The sequence below is a fragment of the Pan troglodytes genome, chromosome 17 (genome assembly GCF_028858775.2).
Source record: "Pan troglodytes isolate AG18354 chromosome 17, NHGRI_mPanTro3-v2.0_pri, whole genome shotgun sequence".
In the NCBI taxonomy this organism is placed as follows: Eukaryota; Metazoa; Chordata; class Mammalia; order Primates; family Hominidae; genus Pan; species Pan troglodytes.
Window position 1 is genome coordinate 28,071,826 of NC_072415.2, and position 11,076 is coordinate 28,082,901.

Here is an 11,076-nt window from a genome sequence, read left to right on the forward strand (position 1 = left end):
TTTATTTCTATGAAGTTCAAAAATGTCAAAACTAACTAGTGGGAGCCTTTGGCAGGTAATTAGGTCCTCAGGAGCCCCCATGAGGGATCAGTTCTCTTATAAGAAGAGGAAGAGAACTAGCTCTCTTTCTGTTATGTAAGGATACAGGGAGAGGTCAGCTCTCTGAAACTGGAAAACTGACCCTCAGCAAGAACCCAACCCTGCTGGCATCCTGATCTGACTTCCAATCTGCAGAACTGTGAGAAAGAAATTGTTGGCCAGGTGCCGTGGCTCACGCCTGTAATCCCAGCACTTTGGGAGGCCAAGGTGGGTGGATTGCTTGAGCCACGGAGTTCAAAACCAGCCTGGGCAACATGGTAAAACTCCATCTCTACAAAAAATACAAAAATCAGTGGGGTGTGGTGATGCCCACCTGTAGTCCCAACTACTCAGGTGGCTGAGGTGGGCGGTTTGCTTGAGCCCAGGAGGTAGAGGCTGCAGTGATCTGTTATGGTATTACTGCACTCCAGCCTGGGTGACAGAGCAAGACCCTGAAAAAAGAAAGACAAAGAAACAAAGAAAAAAAGAGAAAGAGAGAAAGGAGAGAAAAGAGAAAGGAAAAGAAAGGAAGAGCAAGAAAGCAAGAAAAAGAAAGAAAGAAAGAGAAGGAAAGGAAGGAAGTAAAGAAAGGAAAGAAAGAAGGGAGGGAGAGAGGGAGAGAAATTGCTAATCAGGACAGTTCGTGGCATTTTGTTATAGTAGCCCAAGCTGACTAGGACAAGGAATATTCAGATTTTCTAATTTCTTCATGATTGAGTTTTAGTAAGTTGTGTATTTCTAGGAATGTGTCCATTTCATCTAGCTTATCCAATTGGTTGGCATATCCATACACATTTTAAACTCAGGTTGTAAAAAATCCTTTCTCATATTCCCCTTCAAAAAACTACTGCTATTAGTTAAGATTATGATTATTTTATAAATAATATTTTTGTAATATTTTTCTTTAATTCTATGTAGATTGCAATTTTAAAGTTTTTAATTTTCTAACTAATGCTGGCATATAGAAATACAATTGATTTTTATATATTTATTTTGTATCCTGAAATACATCTGGTCTTGTTTCTTTATTCCTAATTATTCCTAATAATGAGGTTGAGCATATCTTCGCTTATTGGCCACTTGAGTTTCCTCTTTTGCAGTGCAGATTCCAGCCTTCTGTCTTTTTTTTTTTTTTCTTTGAGACAGAGTTTTGCTATTGTTGCCCCAGCTGGAGTGCAATGGCATGATCTCAGCTCACTGCACCCTCCACCTCCTGGGTCCAAGTAATTCTCTTGCCTCAGCCTCCCAAGTAACTGGGACTATAGGTGCACGTACAACACTAGGCTAATTTTTGTATTTTTAGTAGAGATGGGGTTTCACCATGTTGGTCAGGCTGGTCTTGAACTCCTGATCTCAGGTGATCCATCTGCCTCAGCCTCCCAAAGTGCTGGGATTACAGGCATGAGCCACCTCGCCTCGCCATTCTGTCCATTTTTATATTGGATTTTTTTTTTCTTTTTTTTTTTGGACAAGGTCTTACTCTGTCACCCATGCTGGAGTGTAGCGGTGTGACCATGACTTACTACAGCCTCCAACTCCTGAGCTCATGCAATCCTCCTGCCTTCGTCTCCTGAGTACCTGGAACCCCAGGCATGTGCCACCACACCTGGCTATTTTTTTTTTTTTTATTTTTGTAGAGAGAAGATCTCACCATATTGCCCAGGCTGGTCTTGAATTCTTGGGTTCAAGTGATCCTCCTGCCTCAGCCTCCCAAAGTGGTGGGATTATAGGTGTGAGCCACCACACCCAGCCCATAATGGCAGGTTATACATGGCATAATGTATAATGGCATATAATGGAATAATGCCATAATGCCATAAAGGCAGGTTATACATTAGCAACATGGACTTCCACTCACCAAGGCCATCCTGGCTATAGCCACTGCTACTGCCCAACCTGCCAGAAGTCAACACTGAACCCCTGATACGGCACTCTTCTCCAAGATGGTCAGCCAGCGACTTGGTGGCAGATTGATTACATTGGACCGCTTCATCATGAAAAGGGGAATGTTTTCTCCTTACTAGGATAGACACTTACTCTGAATATGGATTTGCCTCCCCCACATGCAATGCTCCTGCCAAAACTACCATCTGAGGACTTACAGAATGCCTTATCTTCCATCACGGCATGCCACACAGCATTGCTTCTGACCAAAGAACTCACCAAAGATGTGTGGCAGTGGGCTCATGCTCATTAAATTCACTGGTCTTACCCTATTACCCACTGTCCTGAAGCAGCTGGCTTGACAGAATGGTGAAATATTCTGTGGAAAACTCAGTTACAGGGCCAGCTAGGTGGCAGTACCTTGCAGGCCTGGGGCAAGTTTCTCCAGAAGGCTGTATATGCTCCGAATCAGCATCCAATATACAGTGCTGTTTCTCTGGTGGCTGGGATTACTCCTAGTGATCCACTAGCACAATTTTTGTTTCCTGTTCCTACAACTTTTTCCTCTGCTGGCCCAGAAGCCTTGGTTCCAAAGGGAGTAATGTTTCCACCAGGAGACACAACAATGCTTTCATTGAGCTGGAAGTTAAGACTGCCATCTGGCCACGTTGGACTCCTCATGCCTCTGAGTCAACAGGTCCAGAAAGGAGTTACGGTGCTGGCTGGGGTGATTGATCCAGGGTACAAAGGGGAAATTGGACACTACTCCACCATGGAGGTGGGGAAGAGTATGTCTAGAATACAGGAGATCCATTAGGGCATCTGTTAGTACTACCGTGCTCAGTGATTAAACCAATGGAAAAACAACAGCCCAATCCAGGCATGACTAATGACACGGACCCTTCAGGAATGACCCCCCTGGGGGGTCAGCCCACCTGGTAAAGAACTATGTGCTGGATGGGCGTCATCTGGTCTCTTGAAGGAACAAATAGAAAAAAATAGGCAAACTCTCTCTCTTTTTTTCTCTCACTCTCTCTCTCTGTCTCTGTCTGTCTCTCTTTCTTTTCTCTCTCTTTTTCTCCTTGAGCTGGGACATCCATCTTCTCTCACCCTTGGAGATGGGAGCTCTTGAGTCTTGGGACTTTGGACGCCCCCAGGACATACATCAGCAGCCTCCCTGGTTCTCAGGTCTTGTGTATGGAGTGGGAGTGACACCATTGTCTCCCCTGGTTCTCAGGACTTCAGACTTGGAATAAATGATACCACTGGCTTTCCTGTGTTTCCAGACTGTAGGTGGCATCTTGTGGGACTTTTCAGCCTTCATAATTGCATGAGCCAATTCCCATAATAAACCCCCTTTTTATATAACTATATATTTATATTGTATTGGTTCTGTTTCTCTGGAGAACTGTGACTAATATTGTTGCCATACAAGTATCCATTTCTGTCCCTGTTTTCAGTTCTTCAGGTATACTCCTAGGAGTGTAAATGCTAGATCATATGGTAATTATACTATATTTATCTTTTTGAAGAATCGCAACGGCACCATTTTTTTATTCCCATCAGCAATGTATGAGGGTTCCAATGTCTCCATGCCCTTGCCAATTCAGATGCTCCTCAACTTACAATGAAATTGTTATGCCCCAATAAACCCATCATACACTGAAAATATTGTAAGTTGAAAATGCTTTTTTTTTTTTTTTGAGACCGTGTCTCGCTCTGTTGCCCAGACTGGAGTGCAGTGGCACGATCTTGGCTCACTGCATCCTCAACCTCCCAGGCTCAAGCAATCTTCCCACCTCAGCCTCCCAAGTATCTGGGACTACAGGCACATGCCACCATACCTGGCTAATTTTTTTTTTTTTTTTTTTGTAGAGACAGGGTTTGACCATGTTGCCCAGGCTGGTCTTGAACTTCCGGGCTCAAATGATCTGCCCGCCTTGGCCTCCCAAAGTACTAGGATTACAGGCATGAGCCACCACACCTAGCCAAAAATGCATTTAATACACCTACAACCAGCCCAGAAAAAGATACGGTTTTCTAGTGAATGCATCTTGCTTTTGCACTGTCATAAAGTAAAAAAAAATCCTGTCAAACCATTATAAGTTGGAGATCATTTGTACTTGTTATTTTCTGTAGGTGTTTTGTTTTTTAAATTATAGACATCCTAGTAGATGTGAAGTGGTATTTCTTTGTGGTTTTGATTTACATCTTCCTAATAACTAAGAATGTTGAGCATCTTTTTATGTGTTTATTGGCTATATATTTTCTTTGGAGTAATGTCAGTTCAAATCCTTTGCCCATTTAACAATTGGATTTTCTTTTTGTTTTTGAGTTTTAGGAGCTCTTCAACTATTTGGGATATTAAATCCCTATGAGATATATGATTTACATATGAGAATCATATATGATGTCTCTTATTCTGTAGCTTGGCTTTTTCACTTTTTTGATAATGTCCTTTGCTGCAGAGAAGTTTTGAGTTTTGATGAAGTCCAATTTATTTATTTTTAATTTTGGTGTTGGTGTTTTTGTTGTCACATATAAGAATTTATTGCTGATTCCAAGGCCATTATGATTTACCCCCATATTTTATTCTAAGAATTTTATCATTTTAGCTCTTGTATGTAGGCTGTTGATCATTTTGAGTTAATTTTTACTTACAGTATGAGGTAGGCATCCAACTTCATTCTTTCCCATGTGGAAATCTAGTTTTCCCAGTACTATTTTTTGAAGAGTCTATTCTTCCCCCATCAAAGGGACTTGGTACCATTGTCAAAAATTGGTTATAGGCTGAGCGTGGTGGCTTATGCCTGTAATCCCAGAACTTTGGGAGGCCAAGGCAGGTGGATCACCTGAGGTCAGGAGTTTGAGACCAGCCTGGCCTACATGGCAAAACCCCGTTTCTACTACAAATACAAAAATTTGCCAGGCATGGTGGCAGGCACCTGTAATCTCAGCAGGCACCTTGAACCCAGGAGGCAGAGGTTGCTGTGAGCCGAGATTGCACCACTGCACTCCAGCCTGGGCCACAGAGCAAGACTCTGTCTCAAAAAAAAAAAAAAATTGGTAATAGATGTATGGGTTTATTTCTGGACTCTCAATTCCATTGCATTGGTATATCTATCTTAATGCCAGTACTGCATTGTTTTGATTACAGTAGGTTTGTATTAAGTTTGAAATGAGGAAGTGTGAGTCTTCTGACTTTGTTCTTTTTCAGGATGATTTTTTTTCTGTGCCCCTTGCAATTCCATATGAATATAGGGATCTATTTTCCTTTTTTGCAAAAAAGAAAAAAAGCTGTTGTTATTGTGGTAAGAATTGTGTTTACTTTGTAGATCACCTTGGGTAGTTTTGATGTCTTAGTATTCAGTCTTCCTACCTAAGAATATGGGGTGTTTGTCCATTTATTTAGATCCTTAATTTCTTTCAGCAATATTTGTAGTTTTCAGTGTACAAGTCTTTCTGCTCATTGTTTAAATTTATTTCTATGTATTGTCTTCTTGAAGATACTATTATAATTAATCACTTTCATAATTCCTTTTCTGATTTATTGCCAGTGTTTAGAAATTCAACTGATGTTTGCATGTTTATCTTGTACTCTACAACTCTGCTGAATTCCTTTATTAGGTCTAAGAGCTTTCTTGTGGATTCCTTGGGATTTTCATATATAGGATCATAACTTAGAATCGATGGTTTTGCTTATTCCTTTTTAATTTGAGTGCCTTTTTTTTCTTTTACTTGTCTAATTGCTCTGGCTAGTGCTTCCAGTACCATGTTGAATACCACTTGTGAAGGCAGCATTCTTGTCTTGTTCCTGATCTTAGGGGAAGAATTTCAGTCTTTCATCATTGAATATAATGTTAGCTGTGGGTTTTTCATAAAGGCCCTTTCGTTATGTTGAGAACATTCCCTTCCATGTCTAGTTTTCTGAGTGTTTTTATCATGAAAGAATGTTGGGTTTTGTTAAATTCCTTTACTACATTAAGATGATCATGTGATTTTTTTTTCATTCATTCTATTAATGTGATATATCTGTTGGTTTTTCTTTTCTTTTCTTTGTTTTTTTGAGACAGAGTCTCACTTTGTTGCCTAGGCTGGAGTGCAGTTATGCAATCAAGGCTGACTGTAGCCTCAACCTCTCAGGCTCTAGCAATCTTCCCAGCTCAGCCTCCTGAGTAGCTGGAATTACAGGCATGCACCACCACATCTGGCTAATTTTTGTGTTTTTTGTAGGGACTGGGTCTCACTATATTGCCCAGGCTGGTCTCGAACTCCTGACCTCAAGCAATTCACCCATCTTGTCCTCCCAAAGTACTGTGATTAGTTTTTTAAATTTTAAGACAGGATCTCTCTGTCTCTGTAGCCCAGGCTTGAGTACAGTGGTACAATCATGGCTCACTGCAGCCTCAACCTTCTGGGCTCAAGAAATCCTCCTGCCTCAGCCTCCCAAACAGCTAGGAGCACAGGTGTGCACCACCACACCCAGCTAATTTTTTTTTGTTTTTTTAGAGACAAGGTTGCGCCGTGTTGCCCAGGCTAGTCTTGAACTCCTGGGCTCAAGCAATCCTCTCACCTTGGCTTCCCAAAGTGCTGGGATTACAGGTTTGAGCCACTGCTCCTATTTAACTGAGGAGTTTAATCCATTTACATTTACATTTAAGGTAATTTCTGAGGATTACTTTTGCCATTTTGCTATGTTCTGTAGTCTTATACATTTGTCCCTCATTTCCTCCAATACTTCCTTGTGTTTAGTTGAGTTTTTTTTTTGTTTGTTTGGTTGTTGTTTTTTTTGTTTGTTTTTTGTTTTTTTTTTCATTTGTGGGGAACGATTTTGATTCCCTCCTCATTTATCTATGTAGGTTTTTTTAAAGATATTTTCTTTGTTGTTCACATGAAGTTTGCATTTAACTTTCTAAATATATGACAATATAATTTGAATAGCATTTGAGATAGAAAAAAATGAAGTAGCTTTCCTGCCATCACACACTCATCACAGAATACTTCACTTCTGGTCACCAAAATATGTGGAAGTTTTTCCCCACACACCACGCAATTCTCCAGTAGACACCAACTGGGTGTCCTACAAGTCAATTCAACAGTGACACTATCTACTTGGAGTTAGAGTCAGAGCCCACAGGTTATGGGCTCAATTGCATGGGATAGCCTGCCCTTTCATATGCCAAGTACAAGTAGTAGCTTGTCACCTATTTTTCTGTCCAAGTGGCTATAAATTGGAGTTCCAATGACCACATCCTTAGTTTCAGTTAATTTTCTAAGAAGGCTCACACGACTCAGGAAACTTGTATTTACTGGTTTGTTATAAATATATTACAAAGGATACAGATGAAGAAATACATAGGGCAAGGTATGTGGGAAGAGGCATGGACCTCCCATGCCCTCTCCAGGCACACTACCTTCCAGGCACCTCCAAGTGTTCAGCAATCCAGAAACTCTTTAAACTCTGTCCTTTTCTTTTTTTCTTTCTTTCTTTCTTTTTTTTTTTTTTAATGGAGGCTTCATTAGATAGGCACAACTGATAATATTGGCCACTGGCAATTATCTCAAACTTCAGTTGCTCTGTCTTCCCCAGATGTTGGGAGAGTGGAGTTGAAAATTCCAACCCTCTAAACACAGGATTGGTTCTTTTGGCAATCAGCCCCTATCCTGAGGCTTTCCAGGTGCACCCAGCCACCAGTCATCTCATTAGCATACAAAAAGACATTTATCACTTAAGACATTCCGAGGATTTTAGGAACTGTGTACCAGAAAATGGGGAGGGAGGGAAGACCAACTATGTATTTCTTACTCTAAATCACAGTATCACAGTAGTTACCAACTTAACCTCAATAGTATACAAAAACATTGCTCCTATCAACTTTGCCTCCCCCAACTCTTTTTTTTTATTTTATTTTTTTGAGACAGTCTCGCTCTGTCGCCCAGGCTGGAGTGCAGTGGTGCCATCTCAGCTCACTGAAAACTCCGCCTCCTGGGTTCACGCCATTCTGCCTCAGCCTCCCGAGTAGCTGGGACTACAGGCACCCGCCACCACACCCGGCTAATTTTTTGCATTTTTAGTAGAGACAGGGTTTCACCGTTTTAGCCAGGATGGTCTCGATCTCCTCACCTCGTGATCCACCTGCCTCAGCCTCCCAAAGTGCTGGGATTACAGGTGTGAGCCACCGTGCCTGGCCCTACCTCACCCAACTCTTACATTGTTACACGTTACATCTTCATATATGTATTTCTTACTCTAAATCACAGTATCACAATAGTTACCAACTTAACCTCAATAGTATACAAAAACACTGTTCCTATCAACTTTGCCTCCCCCAACCCTTACATTGTCACATGTTACATCTTCATACATGTGTGCCCAATAACAGAGTTATAATAATAGTTATTATTATTATTATTATTATTATTATTATTTTGAGACAGAGTCTTGCTCTGTTGCCCAGGCTGGAGTGCAGTGGCTCAATCTCAGCTCACTGCAGCCTCCACTTCCTGGGCTCAAACGATTCTCCTGCCTCAGCCTCCCAAGTAGCTGGGATTACAGGCATGCTCCACCATGCCTGGCTAATTTTTGTATTTTTAGTAGAGAGGGGGTTTTGCCATGTTGCCCAGTCTGGTCTCAACTACTGGCCTCAAGTGATCTGCCTCCCCAAGAGCTGAGATAAGAGGCATGAGCCACCATATCCAGCCAATTCATAATTATTTTTCATGCATTTGTACTTAAATCCTGTAGGAAATAAAAATTATAGTTACAAACAAAAAGTAGAACACTGGCTTTCATATTTGTCCATGCATTTACCTCTACTTGAGATCTTTATTTCTTTATATGGTTTTAACTGTCTAGCGTTATTTTATTGCAACCTGAAGGACTCCCTTTATCATTTGTTGTAGAGCAAGATTAGTAGTAAAGAACTCCGTCAGCCTTTGTTTAACTGGAATGTCTTAATTTCTCCCTTTTTTAAAGAAAAGTTTTGCTGTATATATAATTCCTGATTGATTTTTTTTCCTTTTATCACTTTATATATGCCATCTCAACCCATGGCATCAATGGTTTCTGATGAGAAATTCGCTGTCAATTCTATTGAGGATTACTTATATGTAATGAGCCACTTCTCTCTTGTGTCTTTCAAAATTCTTCTCCTTTGTTTTTCAACAGTGTGATTATAATGTGTCATGGTGTGGGTCTGTTAAAGTTTATCCTACTTAGAGTTCATTGAGCATTTTGGATTTGTGGATTCATGTATTTCATCTAATCTGGGAACTTTGGGCCATTATTTCTTAAAATATTCTTCATTGTTTGTGTTTCTATCTGCTCCTCAGATGCAATAATTTCAAGTGTCCTTCATGATCACTGATTTTTTTCATTTTTATGCTTACGACTGCTGTTGTACTCTCTTAGTGAGTTTTTTATTTCAGTTATTATACTTTTTAATCTCAAGAACTTCTCTTTGGTTCCTTTTTACAGTTTATCTTCACTGATATTCTCATTTTGTTCATACATTGTTTTCTGATTTCCTTTAGTTCTTTGTCCATGTTTTCCTTTAACTCTTTGAGCATATTTAAGATAATTGGTTTAAAGTCTTTTTTTTTTTTTGAGACGGAGTCTTGCTCTGTCACCCAGGCTGGAGTGCAGTGGTGAAATCTCTGCTCACTGCAAGCTCTGCCTCCTGGGTTCACGCCATTCTCCTGCCTCAGCCTCCTGAGTAGCTGGGACTACAGGCGCCTGCCACCATGCCTGGCTAATTTTTTTTTTGTATTTTTAGTAGAGACGGGGTTTCACCGGTTAGCCAGGATGGTCTTGATCTCCTGACCTTGTGATCTGCCCGCCTTGGCCTCCCAAAGTGCTGGGATTACAGGCATGAGCCACTGCACCTGGCTAAAGTCTTTGTATAATAAGTCTGATCTGGACTTTCCCAGGGACAGTTTTTGTCCATTTATTATTCCATTAAATGAACGACAGTTTCCTGTTTCTTTGTATGCTTTGTGATTGTTGTTGTTGTTAACTGAACATTTGAATAGTATAATACTACAATGTGACAGCTCTGAGAATCTCCTCCTTAAAGTTTGCTCTGTGTGTGTGTGTGTGTGTGTGTGTGTGTGTGTGTGTGTGTATGTGTATGTGTTAAGGCTGTAGTAGTCTACTCAGTTAGTGATTTCCCAAACTATTTTTGCAAAGACTATTCCTTGTATATGGTCACTGAAGTCTCTTCCTTAACTAGTGTTCAGCTGATGTTTTGACAAGTTTCCTGGAGTACCAGGAACTAAAAAATCAACAGCCCTCTCCCAGTCTTCGCAGGTTGACTCTGTGTTAGGGCCCTCCTTCAACACTTAACTAGGCTTGTCCTAAGCCTAGGGATTAGCCTGAGGTGAAAACTTATGGTCTTCTCAAGTCTTTCCTGAGCATTCATCTTGCCTGGGCAAATATGTGGCTTTTTAAATAGCCATATATATATGTATACATGATACTTTTTTTTTTTTTTGAGACAGGATCTGTCTCTAGCTCCCTGCAGCATTGATCTCCTGGGCTCAAGTGATCCTCCCACCGTAGCTTCCCAGGTACTGGGACTATAGGTGTGCATCACCATGTCTGGCTAAGTTTTAAAAATTTTTGGTACAGATGAGTTCTTGCTACATTGCCCAGGCCAGTCTCAAACTTCTGAACTCAAGCAATCCCCCGGCCTTGGCCTCCCAAAGTATTGGGGTTATAGGCATGAGCCACCAACCCTGGCCTCCATGATACTTTTGAATGATTTTAATTTTCCAAGGAAACTCTCCCCAGCTTTTCCTCCTAGGCCTTAAGCAGTCTATTGTATATTTTTATCATAATCTTTTCCCCAGACATCTATGGGTTATTAATGTAGCTTGTTTTTTCATGTTTCTGAGCAATGCCTGTTACCTTCCCATTCTGAGCTCTGAGTTCCTTTTATATGTTGCTGGATTTATTTTGCTGGGGTTTTTTTTTTTTTTGAAACAGAGTCTCGCTCTGTCGCCCAGGCTGGAGTGCAGTGGCACGATCTGGGCTCACTGCAAGCTCCGCCTCCCAGGTTCATGCCATTCTCCTGCCTCAGCCTCCCGAGTAGTTGGGACTAATTTTTTTGTATT